This window comes from Strix uralensis, chromosome 17, assembly GCF_047716275.1.
Source record: "Strix uralensis isolate ZFMK-TIS-50842 chromosome 17, bStrUra1, whole genome shotgun sequence".
Classification (NCBI taxonomy): Eukaryota; Metazoa; Chordata; class Aves; order Strigiformes; family Strigidae; genus Strix; species Strix uralensis.
Window position 1 is genome coordinate 6,696,497 of NC_133988.1, and position 17,919 is coordinate 6,714,415.

General features: G+C 42.5%; 1 protein-coding gene across 1 annotated transcript in view; it reads left to right on the plus strand.

Moving 5' to 3' along the window:
* Positions 1–4,015: 4,015 nt before the first annotated feature.
* Positions 4,016–17,919, plus strand: part of SPECC1L (sperm antigen with calponin homology and coiled-coil domains 1 like) — a 73,765-nt gene continuing 59,861 nt past the window's right edge. Inside the window, exon 1 of the mRNA XM_074886812.1 lies at positions 4,016–4,180. The gene's annotated coding sequence lies outside the window, so the exon portion shown is untranslated. The remainder of the gene's footprint in view (positions 4,181–17,919) is intronic.

Here is a 17,919-nt window from a genome sequence, read left to right on the forward strand (position 1 = left end):
TATTTCATGCTTTACAAGGTAAAAGCTTAAAATCTAGAGGTTAGTACAGGGTTATTGCTGAATTAAACTAAAACAACTATAATGTGGAAATAGTTTACACGTAAGGTAGAGAAGTAGCTGGGCAAAACAGTCCATTTTCAGATGCGTGTTAACCCTTTTGTAGGAGTACTGCTTCAAAATGGAGCCAGTCTCAAACCATGGATCCTTTACAGTGGCCTCTGCAGGCCTCTGCACTAGAACGAGAGGCTCTGGCCTCTTCAAACATTGCATGAAATCAGTGGGTTTTGTAGGAATCAATGTGGAAACTGAATCAGTTATTTAAATCAAGATTTCTTAGTGCTTTATTTAAATCAAATGTTATTTAAATTATTAATGTAATTAAAGTATACGTATGTTTCCAAATTTAATATAAAATATAAACCTCTATAATAAAAAGATACCTGCTCGAAAGGTCTCTAGCTGATTTTCGTTCAGTGTGGATCACAAAGCTGACATGTCTCAATGGCAATATCCAAAGTGGAGAAAAATGTAGCTGACTTTACAGTGTTTAAAATTAACACTGAAATAAGACGCAGGTCAAGAAGAAAATGTCACACTTACCCCTAAATTGGGAAAAAAAGGGGAAACTCAGTGACTATTACTAATACTTCCTAACAGTGGTATATCTGTTTAATTATTTTCAAAATACTTTTCAGATAGCTTCAATGTGGCATTCTTCTGCAAAATGGTTCGTACTTAATTAAAAAGCATAGCTTTGTAGTGCAACCACATTGAATGGTACTAGATGCCCCTGAGTGAGCCTGGAAGGTGTCACAGAATATCTCAAGTTGGAAGGGACCCGTAAGAATCATCGAGTCCAACTCCCTGGTCCTCGCAGGCCTGTCTGAAACTATGGCTCAGTGTTGTCCAGATGCTCCTTGAACTCTGCCAGGCTTGGGGCCGTGACCACTTCCCTGGAGAGCCTGTCCCAGTGACTGACCACGCTCTCAGGGAAGAACCTTTTCCTAATGTCCAATCTGAACTTGCCCTGACACAGCTTTGTTCCATTCCCTCATGTCCTATTGCTGGCCACCAGAGAGAAGAGATCAGCACCTCCCCCTCCGCTGCCCACTTGAGGAAGCTGTGGACTGTGATGAGGTCACCCCTCAGCCTTCTCTTCTCCAAGCTCAACAAACCAAGTGACCTCAGCTGCTCCTTGTAAGTCTTGCCCTCAAGACCCTTCACCATCTTGGTCACCCTCCTTTGGACACACTCAAATAATTTGATGTCCTTCTTATATTGAGGTGCCCAAAACTGCACCCAGTACTCGCAGTGGGGCGGCACCAGTGCAGTGTCGAGTGGGACAGTCGCCTCCCTCGACAGTCTGTGCTGTGCTTGTTGCACCCCAGGGCACTGTTGGCCCTTTTGGCTGCCAGGACACACTGCTGACTCATATTCAACTTGCCATCAACCCAAAGCCCCAGATCTCTTTCTGCGGGGCTGCTCTCCAGCCTCTCCTCCCCCAGTTTGTATGTATAACCAGGATTACCCTGCCCCAGGTGGAGAATCCTGTGTTGGTCACATCCTACTCCAGGTGGGAGCTCTACCAGGAGCTCTGCTCATGCAGCCACACTTCAGCCACGTCATCACTGACTACCAGACTGGCACTTCTCGGCCGCTTCTCCCAGCTGCTTTCCCTCACTTGAAGACCCTGAGTGAGCAGCACCACTGGCTTGAGATGAACTGCAGAGCGCAAGCTTGTGCAAAGTCATCCACTAAACACTTACAGTAACGAGAAAGAACAAATGAAACTTAAGGCTGGAGCAGGATGAGAAAGAGCATTTGAGTGCATATGAGTGCATAATAACCATGGATGTTCTGTGCAAATTGCTACACCTGAGCAGGTGTCTCTTCATGTTCCAGGCAGTCCTCATGCTGCTTCCTGAAGCTTGGAGCAGGCTGCCCTGAGGCAGCTGCTCCCCAGAAGCCCTGCAGGATACAGCTGCCAGTCTGAGACGGGATCAGCTGTACCTGCCCCACTCCCGAGAGACATTTGTCTGCTCTTTTGTTAGAAGCCTCCAATTATGGAAATTCTGTAATCCTCTTGGGCAATCTAATCCAGAACATAACCACAAAGAAAGTTTTCCTAGTAGACAGTTGAACCACTCTTGCACACATTACAGGATATAATGCTGCAATATTATGCAGGTTTTTTCAGTGACCTTTCAAGTTCCTGAACTAGGACACCAGTCATGTGCACTGTCAGCTCACAGCCTGTTCATTAATTCAGCGAGCTGAACGAACCACGTTCTGTTTCCTGCTAGAAAACAGAAAGCAGAGCTCCTTTGTGGGCTACTGTGTAAACAGACTGTACAAACAAATGCAGACATTTTTCACATCCCTAATACAGAATTAATGCTGCTGATTGTAATTGAAATGCCCTTTTTTACTAATAACTCTTAAAATTCAATCCAAAGGTAGAACCACGGAATGACATTTTGTTGAACATCATGGATCAGAAAACCTAGTGGAATGACATTGGTCACATTGTTACAAAACAAACATTGGAAATATTACTTAAGAATAAAGGAACCTTTCAACGTCAAACAAATACACTGTGTCTGTGCAACAGCTTCCAGGGGAATCCTGCCAGTTAAGAACAGGCACACCAACAGAGATATGGATTGGGAAGGACAGCTAAATAAAATGACTCACTTTGTAAGACACTTAAATAGGAAATTTTTCCCACAATTTAAACCAAACTATGTCGTAACATCTGGAAGCATACATCCTCTCAGTTTTAAAGGGAATTCTGATGAAACATAGATGTCATTTACTTTGCTTTACAGTATTAAAAATTATAATTTCACCCGAGATAACAAGGGGACTGTAAATCATACTCCCCCTCACTGATCTGCAGCCCTACAAATTCTAGGAAGGAACGTACCTCAAGGGAGACGCTGTAATGCAATCTTATATTGAAGTGTTTCTTTTGATAAAACAGCTGAATTGCTGCTGGGAGAGAGGTTTTGACTCGTGGTCTGAGCTAAACAGAAACCCTGATGGGGAAACTTTCACAGGGATTATGTCAAATCAGCACATTTTCTTAGTTACTGTGTTCATAGCACTTTCCAGCCAATGCCTGTAAATACAGACTGCTGTACCTCCCACTAAAGCACCAACACTGTAATTTGGGTTTATTAACTGCAGTTGCTTGTTATTCATAACAAGTCACACGTCCTGTGTAACAACGATGAGCTCCAAAACTTAGCTTAGTGCATGTAGTCTTTTAAAAGGAGCTAAAAGCCTGAAAGCTGGTGTTCACAGGCAGTTCTTGTAAATGAAAAGCTATACTTAATCTAATATTGTATTGCAAGGCACAGGCTTAGGAGACCCACAGCCCCTCCGCTCCCACCTCGGCGGGGTTGCGCTACCTGCCTTGTGCGCGCCCGGTGCTCAAGCAGCGGCCGCCCGCTCCTGCGCGCTGGGGAAGGTGTTCGGCAGCGCTGCTCTAACGCCGCCGCGCCTTCACCCTCAAGCTTTGCTGCACACTCGCGGGTTCCCTCCCTAAGGTTTCTCTGACACTTAAAAACTACGTTTTTATTCCAGGAAAAAAATGGTTTTTTACCAGAGCGAGACCCAGGCCTTGGGCCGAGGCCGCCGCCGCCCCAGCCTGCCTCAGCCGAGGGGCAGCGCAGCCCCTCAGCGCCGGGTCGCCACCGCAGCCAGGGCGGGCAGAGCCCCCGCGCTGCCCCGCCGGCGGTTTACCCGGGCACCGCCCCCGCAGACGGCGCCGGGGGAGCCCCGACCGGTTGTTGTTGTTATTGTTGCTGCCGCTGCCGCCGCCTCCCCGCAGGGCAGCGCCCCCGAGCCCACCGCGAGGAACCTCTCCCGGCCACGCCCCCCCCGGCGGCACGCGCGGGGCGGGGGCGCGACAGCGCATGCGCCGGCCGTGGCGGCGCACTCCGCACCCCCCGGCCCTTGGGCGCGGGGCTGGCGCCTGCGCAGTGCGGTGGCACCGCCCGCGAGGGGCGGGGCGCAGGCGGAGGCGGGCGGAGGGGGTCTCTGCGGTCCCCGCGCGCCCCTCCGCGCCCCCTCCCCCTCCCGCCGGCGGCGCTCGCGGCCCGACCCGGCCCGACCCGGCGCGGTCCCCCGAGACTCGGGCCGCGCCGCGAAGAAGCGGGAAGGAGGCGGCTGCCCGGTAAGCGCCGAGCACCGGCGAGCCTTGCCCAGCCCCGACCCCCGCCCGCCCGGCAGGGGGGTCGCCCGCGGCCGCGCAGGCCCCGGCAGGGCCTGTGTCGCGGGCTCCTGCCGCTCGCCTCGCTCCCGCCGGCCGCAGCGCCTCGCGGAGCCCCTTCCCGCGCTGCTCGCCCCGGGGCTCGGTCTCCTTGCCGCCGCCGCCGCCTCCCTCTGCGCCCCCTGTGCCCCGGGGGGCCGCCGGCCGCGCTGTCGCCCCCGCCGCGCCGCTCGCCCTCTCAGCCGGCCGCGGCGGTGACAGCCGTCCCGCTCCCGCCTCGGCTCCCCCCGCGCGCCTCAGGGGCCGCCCGCTCGCCCGGCGGCGGCATCCTCCTCCCTCCCCTCGCTGGCCGAGCGCGCTGCGTCGTCCCTGTCACCCATTTTGTGACTGTCCCTTCGAGGCGCTGCCGGCGAGAGCCGCCCTGGGGTGCCCCGGGGGAGGCCGGCTCGCCCACTTGGCTGGGAGGCGGTGAGGTAACGGAGGGCTTCGCGGTTCCCGGCTACTGAGGCAAGCTCAGGTTTGCCCGGGTTTGCGTCCCGCGGTGAAATCATTTGTTTCACGCTGCTGGGTTGTTCCTGCGGAGAGGGATGGTGTGGTGCGTGTGGGAGCTTCCTGAGGAGAGAGGTAGAGAGCTTGCCCTTGAGCACCTTTGTAGCTAGGTTTTCCTGTGGTGGGGAGGACCTTTGTCTCACGCTTGTCTGGAGTACAGTTTTTCTGGATTTTTATAGCTGAAAGATCCTACAAGTTCCAGTTTTGTGCCTTCTGTCTGCCTTCTTGAGTCTCACAGTATTCCTTCTTGCAAGCTGTACATGACCTGGTAGTGCCAGGGATGAAGAAAAGCAGGTTCCTATAGCTGGGCCAAAATCAGAGAGTCACCACCCTGTTCTAAGAGTTTTCTGTACTCTGTGTCCTCAGAGAGAAAAACAATACAGTGCTGATGCTCAGCAAACTGCACGCTTCTCTCCACAACAGCATCTCACCGCCTGTGATTGCATGAAGTGTCTGTCTGTGCTAGGATCTGGAAAACATAGCTCTCTTGTAGCAGAAAATTGGTCTTGTAAACTGCGTGAAAAGTGTTCTGAAGAGCTGTAGGTTCTGTCAAAGGACGTAGTCTGTGCAAACTCTGCTCACCCCAAAAGCAAACATAAACCTTCTGTTGTTGCTTCCTGCTTAATTAATGGTATGGACTTTGTCTGCTGAAACGTAGGCAAACTAAAGTCAGTGGCTGCTGTTAACACTCTGTGGATCACAAGACAGTTCTGCAGTAGCTCAGAAGTAAAATTTCTCCTCCCCCCCTCCAGCCTAGTTGATTGTTGTTAGGTAGTTGCTAACAAAAATGAAAAGAGTAGGTCACTGTAAACAGTCTGAGATTAAAATTGAGAAACTGAGACAGCAGTAGTCTCTTGTTTTTTGTAACACTGCCACTTAATTTTCAGTTAATGGAAAAATCAGATTCTAGGCTCGTAGACAATGTGAAATAAAAGAAAAGAAAACTTGTTTTTTCAGAAGTTTTTGTATGTCTGAAGACCCATGTCTATTTTTCTTTATTGAATAGAGTATGTAATTGTGGGGAGCAAAACATCTCAAATCTTCTTAATTTAAATCTTTCCAATTTATTGTATCATTTCTGTCAAATACAGTGTCGTCTAGATAAACACCGCAGTTCACATTTCCCAGTTCTTCTATGTGCTCAAGTCAATGAGTGTTTGCTGATGTGAGTTTTGGTGTGATCATTGAAAAAGATCTGTGTTGTCTCTTTAGTAGTATAAAGGACTTTTATTAAAATTTGATGATGGTGGAATGTCACAGTGGGCAAACTTCTGTGCAGGATTTTCCAATTCTCATGGACTGTACTTTTTATTGTGTTTTGCAGCTTACCAGCTCTGCGGTGTTTTCCCTTTTGCTCCGTGTTCTAGGGCGGTGTGATCTCTGTGGCCTTCCAGGCATGCTACCTGGCATCTTCTATGTCAGGCTTGAGGACAGGCTTAAGCAAACTTTTCTTTAGCGGAGAGTGTGTCCGTAGTAGCAAATCAAAGAAAACACGAGTGTTAGGCTGAGGTCTGGCATGTGATTGATTGTTCACGCTAGTAAATTGTCAGCATAGCCACTGGTATGGCTTAGCTAGGCCACCTAGCACTTTCCTAAGCCATACCTGGGCATCATTCAAAGGTGGCAAATGCCAGGACTTGTCCAAACAGAGATGGGACATGGCCACCCTTTCTGGGTGGGGGAGAGGGGAACGCGATTTTGGCTGTATAGCCACAAATCAGGCAGTGCAGGTTTGTGCCTGTGTTAGTTACTAGTGTAAGGGTGGCCAATGAGTTTTAGAAGTTTCTGTCTAAGTGCGTGTTGGAATAGTTATTTTTATGCTGCAAAGATTTAATTGTACAGAATAGATGAGGTGATGTGCAGTTAACATTTTAGGAATGAATAAATATATACTTACAAGTAACGTGATGAAGGGAAATAAGATTGTGCCATTTTTGCTTTCCTGTTAGTATGAAAGAGGAAAATATATTCTCAGAAGGTGGAGGCATGCAATGGAAACTCCTTATGAGATCTTTTAGTAATGTACTTCAGAAGTTCTTTTTTTCTTGCCTTGATCTTACGACGCTGGAGCCTGTCTTGCCAACTGGGATCCAGTTCTAGAAGTGTATAATGCTATTAATGTGACTAAATCTCTATTGCTCAGTGGGAAAAACAGCATAAGAAAAGTTATGCTTGTACTTCCTGGCTTCAAAAATCACCCCATTTGATCTTATTTTTAGTCTGTATACTGAAAAAGGGAGAAAAAACGGGTGTTAGAAGCAGAGTTATATACTTAATCATAGCCTTAAGTGACTAGTCACAAGGAACATATTACTTGTTTCTTTTGAGCTTATTCCAGCTGAAATGATCAGAGAAGCCACCATTTGGAGCACTTAGTTTAATGCAGCCTGCAAGTAATCATAGGATACTATCTTTTAACATATAAATAATTCATCATTAGAGTTTTCACACACACATGCATGATTTTCTTTGGGAAAGAGGACTTTTTCTTTACTGTAAAGGTGCTACAATTTTTGATCTTCATCTTTGTAAGTGAATGTCTCAGGATACCTTAATTTTGCAAAGAACTGACACTGTGTTGCAACTAAGTGGCAGAACTAGTAGCTTTTCCAAATTGCAGAAAAGAGTAATACAAGAATAAATTGTCAAGTTAGGTAAAAGAAGACTTTTTAAAGGGGATCAATCTGCAAGGTTTCAGTACCAAAAATAAATAAAAAAAAAAATCACAATTTAGAACTAGCCATTTGTTACATATTAAAAGGTTGTAAAGCCACTTAAGGAAAATTTCAAGAGAGAAAATAACTCATTTTTACTTACTTAAAGACTTGGTTTGACACTTATGAAACATAAGTCTTGCATGATTCTCAGTTGATTTTATTTTCCAGGACTGTTTGCCAGAATGAAGCCAAGTTAATAATCACCTGTGACTGACTGGTATATATGCAGTTTTATTCAAGAAAATAAACTGAGCATCTAACATCTAGTATTTAAATAGTATTGAAAAATAATAAAGGTAGTGTTGAAGTACTTGAGTGATGTATTTGATGACATCAGCCTGAAAGTATTGGTATTTTTCTGATGCTAAAAACATTTCCTTGACTTTGGTCACTTAGCCAGTGTAGGATACGTGTTCTGAACAGGTACATGCTGTGAATAATGATTTCCTATGGGATATACATTTGGGGGGGGTGGGTGGAAAGCTTGACCAAGAGGCTGGCATTCTTAACACTCCTTGAAAGTTTCTGTGTTCTTAATACATTTCTATATGCGTTCTTAATTAAAAGCACACAGTGGTTTTGGCAGATGGAGCCTTCTTGAAACTTCTGTTACAGAATTTCCTTGCTGTGTGAGGGTTGGTGTGGAGAGGCTCCTTCAACATATTTCACTGTTCATCGCTAAAATGTTGGCAGTCTTTATATTGACAAGTCTTAACTGACACAGACAAGTTTATAAAAATGATCTATTAGAGCTTGACTTTTTCTGTTTAGCCATAGGATTTTTTAAATTTTTTTTTTTACTTTTACTGAGTTTCCGAGTTGTCCTGAGCTTAAAGTTTCTTTTATTTAGCAAGCTAAATGGCACTGAGGTTTGATAATGGGTATGCATTGAAGTAGCATCTGTTGTGCAGTGAAAAATCTTTCTTTCTTTGCAAACAACACTTTTGTCTGTTTCAATTTGCTTTTCCCTGAGAAGTAACCAGCATTGTAAATAGTTAATGGCAAATATTTCCTTTAAGTCCCTGAAGGACTATGGGCTTTTCTGAAGGAAAAGAAAAAAAATAATTAAAACTGTTCTTTCTAGACACAATTCCTACCACAAGTTTGACTGAGTAACTCTGCTCACGTGAGGTTCTAGTTTTGCCTTTATTTGTTTCTGTGTCAAAAAAGATCTTTCCTAGCAAGATTCTTAGTAGAATCGTGCAAAGCTACTTTTTATCTGCACTCACTTATCAGATGGACAATCGCTTGTCTCTTCAGGAAACAATGACCTTCTTAAATAGGTACAGTTGCTGGAAGCTGTGATCAAATTATTCTTGATTTATGATTTGTAGATATGAGATTCATCCTTGAACATGGCAGTATCACTGCGTTTGAGTATACTGAGAATTTTTCGTCAAGAATTAAGAAGTTAAAATGAATGTTTTCTAACATAAACTTTTTCCCCACAACTGTTGCTATTTTTCTTTCTAGCCTTGTACAAAACTATAGGAGAGGGTTTCCTCAACCTGTAAGTATGAGCATCCCTATGACTTTGAAAAAGTTTAAGGGTGCTGTCATGCTGTTCTCCAAACGTTTTGATAGTTTGCTATGGCAGATATTACTGTGATTTACAACTGAGCTCGGGCACAATGAACTGGTTGTGTCAAAGCCATAGAAGAAAATAGACAGATGTAGGAATAGAACCCAGAATCCTGATTTAATACCGAAGTATCCTTGTTTTGTAGTAGTTAATATCCTTTACCAGTATAAATCTGCTTAATTAAGTGAGCATTATGGATTTTCAGGGATGGCCTATCCCTCTTTCTTCAGTGCTATGGTCACTGGTCTTTTTCTTCCTCCAGATGCAATCAGTACCATAAGTAACACTAAGGCGAATGGAAAGACTAGTGAAGCTGCCGGAGGTCCCCGTGGCTTGTGCTGCTCCATGGTGCTGCCATCCCTTCCTTCTTGTGGGCTCAAAATACAGGGGCTTGGTCCCATATCTTTGGACCACTATCTATTCATATATCTGGTGTGAGTCTCCTAAGTTCCTTTTGTTTCCTGCTTATAAAGTTACCGCTGTTTTCAGCCCTGAAAGGTTGTCATTAATGGCAGGAATCAATTTGTTGTATTTATGCATCAGTTGTCACAAAGAAACAAAACCTGCTGTTTATGCCATATGCTCTATATTATGCTCTCAAGGTTTGATCTTCTGTATGCTGATATTCTAGGCTTTGTACCTATTTCTTTTTGCATTTTAACTCTATGTGTCTGACTGAAAGATACCCAACGCTTTCAAATTCTTAGTAAACAGTATAAATTCTGTTTGAAAGCTCACTCAGGAAAAATAGTAAAAATGTTTTAAAGATTATAGTTTCAAATGTGCATGTGAGATTTCAGTCTACTTGCATTTCACATTCAGAAGTAAATTTGCTATATTCAAAACATAAAATTATACAAATATGCATTATAAGAAGTTCTTGACAGTTTTATGAAAATGTTTCTCATATATACCTGTAAAAACAATAGTATTTATCTAGAGAATAAAATTCCATTAAGTCTATAACTTATTAGTGTTGTAAGTAAAGGATATTTGAAGGAAAAAAATAACTATAAAGACTTCAGTGTAGCTTTTTTAAGTAAAAAGACTACATTCTTCTGGAGGGAATGGGAAAACTATTCCAAGGCCTTCAGCTAAACATCAAAGGCTCACCACGAAACCTGGAGGTATAGGATCTTCTCAAAGAAATATGGTAAAAGTGTTTCACAATGGGAAGTGCTAAAGCGTTAGGCACTTGGCATTCCATGGTGATATCAGCACATCAGCAGTCACATCAGTTAGGGATGCTCTGCTGGTCCTGGGCTCTTGGTGCTTTCCCAGGCTCCATCCTGGGTAGAGTCCTGCATTGCTCCAGCAACCAAACTGTCCAAGGAAACAGGGACTCCAGAAATGGTTAGTGATTCACTCTTTTCCAGAAGGCTTGGAATAAAAATGCGGAAGAGAGACAGTATCTTATCCTATTTCCTGGGGGAGGAAGAAGAAAAATAGTGGCTACAGATGGAAGCCTCTCCATCCTGTCCCAAGGACTTTTTTCCTATATGAGTCAAAAGTATGTCCTTGGGGTTCCACACTGGGGTAGGTAAATGCTCCTCCCCTAGCGATACCAGGGTTCTTAGGGAAGATTTGCATGCAGTTCTGTCTCTTGTCTGTCTGCCAAGCCTGAAGGATTTTAAACTAAGTAATGAGTGTGCTGCAGACAGGTCTTGGAGGTAAAGGAAGATGTGGGTCAGACCACAGAATTCAAACCCATAGATAGCCAATCTTCAGACCCTCTGCAGTGGTCAGTGCCCAGTTTTGTCTTGTGTCAATTGCTTAAAAATGGCACAGTTCATCTGTTGCCTCATCTATTTTACCATGTGGCTCCACAGAATAATGTGGCTTGGAAGGTGGTGGTGGTTGGATGTCAATAAGGCAGTCAGGGCTGTTGCTGAGTGTCCAACAACCTCAGACTGAATTCAAACAAATTTGGGGCTACACTGTCTCTGAAAGGGTGAGCCTTCCTTCTTTTTCCCAGTTCACAGTCCCGCTGCTTCCTTTGTGTAGTATCTAGCAATTATAAGGTGAGTCAGATCAGTCCTGATCTGACTGAAAGACCAACTCATCAAAAAATGAACTATGATCTCCAGAATTTAAAGCAGGGAGAGGACTGAGGAAAGGGTGGGACTGCCTCTTTTGGTGACAGGGTACAATTAAATTACTTTCATGACTAGCTTAAGCAATCCCCAGCAGGCACTTCCCTCCTCCAGCCCTTAGCAAGGCTGGCTCGTGGATGGGCCGTTCCCTTCCAGGCCATTCCCTTGGTCCAGCTGAGACCAGGAGAGTCCTTCTGGGGCTGGGAATGTCAGAGCTGTAAGCACCTGGGGGCAGGGAAGGTCCTAAGGGGATGTATCTCTGTATGCTTCTCCTGTTCTCTATTTTTTTGGATGCAATGCCTTCAGGAATGTTGCCAGACCAGATTAGTGGTGAAGTGGACATAGTGAGCACCCAGTCACCTCCCAGTTCCAGAAAGCCAGGCAATAGGAAGTCCTCAAGTTGAGAATACATTAGTCAACAGCTGGTAAGAACAGATTTGTCATTGTAACCATGCTGGAAACAGCATTTGGGGGTTTTGGGTTTTACACAAACCGAAGATCTGATGGAGTGTTCTGGGTGAACATGGGACCTGGTTGAAGTTCTTCACTTATCTTACAGGTTTTACCTGTAACGTACTTGTGCTGAGAGCTGCTGGTCTAGCTCCTGAAAACAGCATGTTGCACATCCTTTCTCTCTCCCCCCTTTTTCTGATGGGAGCTAGGCTGCTGCCTGCCTTTCTTCTCCCTGTGAACTTTGCTGCTGTTGTTGATACAAGAGTTCAGCTGACAACATTTTCAGTGGTGAAAAGGGAAAAGGTCACCACTGGTTACCTGCTCTAGCCCGCGCTTTTGGGAACCGCTGTGCTAGATAGAGACAGCGTACATTGCAATGAAATGTTGTCTAGTGAGCTAGTAATTTTGAAACAGAAGGAAGCTCTTGTGTTAGTTGTGCACCTTTTGTTGTGCTACTCTGCCAAATTCCCTGGTATTGAAATTATACATCACTGGTTTTGAAAGTACTTCCCTAGCAGTGCAAGGAAAATTTCCGTGTGTGCAGGGGGCTCTGATTGTTGTTAAGGAATGCAGTATATACTTAGGCTTATATGACACTAAATACACCTTTGTAACTGGAGGGTTATTGATTTTTGTAATAACACTTACTTTAGAACATGCTTGCAATTATGATATATAACATTTTCAGTTGATGTGGTTAACTAAGTATCACTTTTTAGACTAGCTGCTTTTATAGTTAAAGCTGGCCAGTCCTTTGGCTGGAAAATGTATTGTGTTAATTTTTTTTTTTTTTCCCCCAGAAAACCTACAGTGCCGAAATAAGAGTTTGTTATATTTTACTGGAATATAAACCTAAGGGTTTTACAGAGAAGGTTGTTATTTCTGTTAAGTTTGTTTAAGACTTTAAAATCTGACATAGAGGTGTAATTACTATCCAGGAAGCAGGATATATAACATCATCAGTTAATGCATGGCTTAAAATTTGGATGCAACCGTGAAATTTATGAAAAGGAGTGAAAAATGACAACGTTGCCAAAGCCAGGTTTTAGTGTCCCTCCATGTTTATCATACTAATATTCTACATGTTATATTCCCTCTTCTGTTTCCTTTATCATATTCTGCCTGTTGAGGTTTATCTCAGCTTGCATTGTGAGGGGCACACAGACTGCCTTCAGATATAAGAATATTTTTCATGACATGTATTATCAACACCAGTGAAACAAAGCCTATGTAATAGTAATGTGGATGGTATTCTTGTCTATAGTGTGAGCAGCCATAGTTAATGGGTGTGCTATGGAGTACTTAGCCCACTTAGAATATTTTTTTAATCATCTCTAGGGTGGTTATCAGTAAGGTATAGATTTACCTAACCTTTTGTTCTCGTTTCCAAAACTGCAATTGAAAAAAAAAAAAGCAACTTCTGAAGTTGCAGTCAATGAAGAAGTTAGTGCTGAAACTGAGTTTTGGACAGTGAGCGCCTTGTGGAACAGATTCCCCACACTAGGAAGAAGTCAGTTGGATTTAGTTGATGAACAGTTGCTTTTTCTTTCCTCGGTAGTGTTTTGAAATAGCGGTTGTTTAAAGTAGGAGCTTGAAAACAAGACTACATTATTTAATTTGTTATGAAAAGGCTTTTAGAGCACAGTTCTTAAGTTTAGGAGTTCTTCTGTAAATGTTCCTGTCACTTGTCTGGAATGTTAAGTATTGCAACGGTTACACATTGCTCACGGCAGTTACAGCTCTGAAGTTTTCTCCAAAGAAGGAGTAGAGAAATTTAGGTGTATAACAGCCAATTCTTGCCCAAAGCTCTGGTCTTTCCTCCCTTGTGTTTAAAAGAGAAGTAGCAATAGCAAATGTGGCTTGAAAACAGTGGATGGATAACATAACTTAAAGGCCAAATTCCTATTTTTGTAATTCTACAACTTGTAACGGAAGACTGTAAAGGCCCTTTTGAATTTTTTACGTAGAAAGTAATAGGAAAGTCTTTTCTCTCTAAGTAACTACCTGCAGCCGTTGTTCAAAAATTCCAGCACCCATAAATCATTGACATCTGTATATTTTCCTCATGGCATAAGAACGTAGTAGACACCGCCCTGACTGGAGCAGGGATCCATCCCACCTGGTGCTTTGCGTCCAGTCACGGTTGTGAGCAGATGCCTCAGGAAAAAACCAACCAAAACTGAAATCTTCCCTCCTACCCTGACTGCTTTCCCACCCTGCAATTATTTTTGGCTCAGAGGGGTTTCTGAGCCCTTTGTGCTCAGCTATTTAGCCTCCATTAGGGAATTTCTCTACCTTGTGCATGTCCAGTCTCCCTTTCCACTTGTGCTTTGTGCAGCCACAGCATTCTTTCAATCTGCATTAAAAATACAGCTCATTTTTCTTACTTTCGACCTGGCTCTAACTGCATTTGTTTGTGCCTAATTTTAGTAGTGGAAGAGATGATTAACAGCCAGTCCTAGTCTGCCTGCTCAATGCCATTCAAGATTTGATAGGCTTTTGTCATATTCCCTGTGAGATGTCTCACCTTTGATTTCATTTTTGCCCCTTGCTAAACCTTTTTCAGGTCTATAAGAAATCCTTTTTTTGAGGTTGAGAGACCAGAACTGCACATACCAATTAAAGTGTGGGTAGATGGTAAAAAAATTTGATTTGTGTTGTTTGGCTTGTTCTCTATTCCTTTTCTTAATAATTCCTGGAATTGCTTTGCTTTTTTTGCCTTGGAAACACTGTACCAATAGTTTAATGAAGCTGTGAATCAAAACATTGAAGTCTTGCTAAGCAATATTGATGAGTCCAGAGCACATTTATATATGAAGCTGTGAAGTTGCTTTTCCCCAAGAGATAGATTGCTTTGTGTTTACCCACGTTTAATTTTATTTGCTGTTTTTATTGTCCGGTTAGTCTCATAAGGGTCTTCTGTAATTCCATGCAGTTTCCTGTTATCCTTGGTATCTTAAATAACCCTCTAGCATCAGCAAACTTTCAAGTCACTAAAACTGATGTCTTAAGCAATAAAACAAATGCACTGCTTCTGGAATCCAGTGGTTAATGGATTATGTTTTTGGAATTACTGAGCAAGAGACATCGTTTTAGAGTGCTTGTGCAGCTTACAGGCTGAAAGTTTGAGCCACGGTCATTATAAATGTAGAGAACTCTGTCTCTTAGTATGTAGCTTATTTCATATCCCAGACGTTAAGTTGTTGGTGACTATGCTGTCTTGCCTGCAGAGACTTGGGGAAGTTCTGAATCTGTGTTCTACAGGGGGTTGAAGAGGCTGTATTTCATAATCTTTTCTTCACAGTTTTGCCTTTTGGGACCGGGTAAGTGACCTAAAAATGTCATTCCCTAATTATTTGGGCAAAAGTTGTCAGCCTAAATATATCAAAACCAAAGGACTTGTACAAATAGAGAGTGGAAGTGTACTGACTCCATTGCTCTTAGATGTGACTATTTCTATTTTCCTCTGTTTGGGGTATTTGATGTTTTGAAACTGCTCAGTATCCTCAAATTTGAGGCATCAGTTGTTTCTATTTTTCTGGAACTCTTATAAATAATCTTAGTATTTTAATTTTCTTAATAGTTCACAATTTCTTAATAGATAAAACTGCTTAATACCTCTCGATAACTTTGTATTTTCAACCAAAGGCAAAAGGCTAATACCTTCTTTGCTGCTTAACCCTCTTACAGGCCCAGGAAACTATTTTTTGTACTCTTGTAATTGAGCCTTACTTTTGTGACAGCAATATCAGCATAAATAAGCATCTGAAATAATGGATGAGATTAAAATAATCACAGTAAGAAATCATACACACCCCCCCTTCAGTTTTCAGGTTTCTAAAGAGTACATAAGAGTAACCCTGAAAGCATTTCATGTTGGCTGGGTTGATGTATCATATCAGTTTACAGTAAAGAGCAGCGCTATGCTATTGGGCAAAACACTTTTAAATTATTATTTATGGAGCTGTATTTGCAGTTGGTATAAAATGCAGGACTGGTTTCACATGCTTCCACCAGAGCAAGGAGAGCACGCTCCTGAACAAGATTCCCTTTCGTTTCCTGTACTATGTGTGCTGTGGAAAGAGAGACGTCTGGGAAGGGGTACAGGTTAGAGCGAATAGTTACATTTTAGTTTAGGAATGCAGTCTTTCTATGTGATATTTTGGACTTGTTTTGGCTTTTTTCCATCCTGATTAATTTCATAATTGATACTGTAGTGTTAACATTTATCAACTGTTTTCCAGTAACGTCTTATGTGTGTTGATAGATGAGTGTTTTGATTATTAGTGTGATATGAGGGACCTCCAGAAGTCTCTCTTGCTGTCTTGTGAAGTTACAACTCTTAATTCCACTGCAACTTTAGTGTTACGTTTCTACTTCGCTCTTTTTTTTTTTTTCCATTGAGGTGGCAGGAGGTGTGTGTAAAGGGAAAGGAAATCTTCAGTAATTCCATCCTTTTTCTTAGGACAAAATATAAACTACAGTTTTATATGCAGCATTTGCTTTTTAAAAAAAATAGTGAAATAACATTTTAGCTCTCATTTGAATTATTAGTGTTTTGTGTTAATCTTCAGAAAAATTCACTTGGCTAGTGAGCATTTTATTTCTTAGTTTAAAATTTTGTGTTCAACAGACAGATTTATTGTTGGTTCCTAATACTGTGTCTTCTAAGGAATGTGGTGGTCATCTTTAGAAGCATAAAGGTAGTCTTTATTTGTGATATCTGCCTTTTGAGAAACTGGGTGAAGCAGGGCTTTTTCCACTTACAATATTGATGTCTTCTGTTTTCAGTGCTGAAACCCCATCCTCTTCTTCCTTCCTGGAGGAGGTGGGAGGGAAGAAATTGGCACTGAGAGGTCATAAATTTACTTTAGGAGCCCGAGTGAGCAGCTGCTTTTGGAACCTGTAATACTAATTAATGTCCTGTCCATATTTTAAGTTAAGTTGGACTCGTTTGTATCTTTTTCTCATTTTTTAAACTATAATTACACAGTGGTCTTTCAGTAAGAAAGTAACTACTAGAGCTTAGTTTCTCTGGTAGAAAAACAGGAACAGTGGTGCCTAACCCTCCCTGTCCTCTAAGTATTTTTGGAGTTTCTGGAAAGGTTCTACCTTTGAGTTTCAGTAAATCACAAATAGTGTTTTTCAATGTCAAATTTACTGATTTTTTTTAAAGCAATGGTGTGATGAAACATGAGGATTATACTTAGTTTCTTTGTTCAGTTTCACTTATTTACATCATTTTGCTATGCAGTTGCTGTTCTTGAAGCAGTATTGTTGCATGTTTTCAGAAACACTTTTAAAACACGCATTTTTTACAAACTGTTATAGATGAAAAACATTTGACTTCACACAGTCTTTCGTCGCTGATGACCTCTGTGATATATTCGTAAGAGTGTAAATGGTTTGTACTGTAAAAGCTGACGTTACCCTGTATTTCTTTTTGAGACGATACATCCAGTGGGTTATGTTACTATACTAGTCGCTGTAATAAGCGGATCTCAAATGTATTGGTCTTCTACTGTGCATGCAAAGATCGTGTGTAGGGTATATCTGGCATGTTGTCAGATGTGTCAGACTTGACGAATGTGCTCTGTAGACTTGATAAATGTGTATTGCAAATGGCCATTGCTGGGTGTCTGCAGGCCAGCTGGACCTACTGCTTTATCTAGATTGCCATACAGGGTTGTCAAGCTCTGCCCCAATGTGTGATAGTCATACTGTTGCCAGTACCATAACCTTCATTACAGCACTGGTTTACTAGCTCTATGAGCTGTCAAAAAGCCATACTTCTGATTTACTGGGTTTGTTGCAAGCGTGTAGTGGGGTTTTTTTGAGGTAATTTTTTTAATGCAGTCAGCTTCACAACAGGCTGTGCACTGAAATTTTTATTATTTCTCAAACATGTTATGGACAACTTGTTTTATATAGTCCGTGGAACATCAAAAATACCATTCAATAGTAATGATGGCAGTTTACTAAACAAGTCTCTTCTCTTTGGTCTTTTCAGTTTTAGTTTTCAATTGAATAAGATCAAAAACACAAGTAAGCATTCAATTCATTAACAAGAAAAAAGGCAAGAAATGTAAGTGTGGCAACTTGGTCCTACCTGTAAACATTAGCATCTGCTTCTGGAATCTAGTAGGCAGTTGTACCACTTAAAATTATGTGTGTATAGCAAACATTATCTTCATGGGACTTTTCTGGTTTGGGTTTTGGTTTTCTTAGGAGTGTCTCATTTCAAATTATCTCTCGGTTATTTAATCTTCTGTGAAGGCGTTCTGATTACTAGTAGCCCTATGGCAGGAC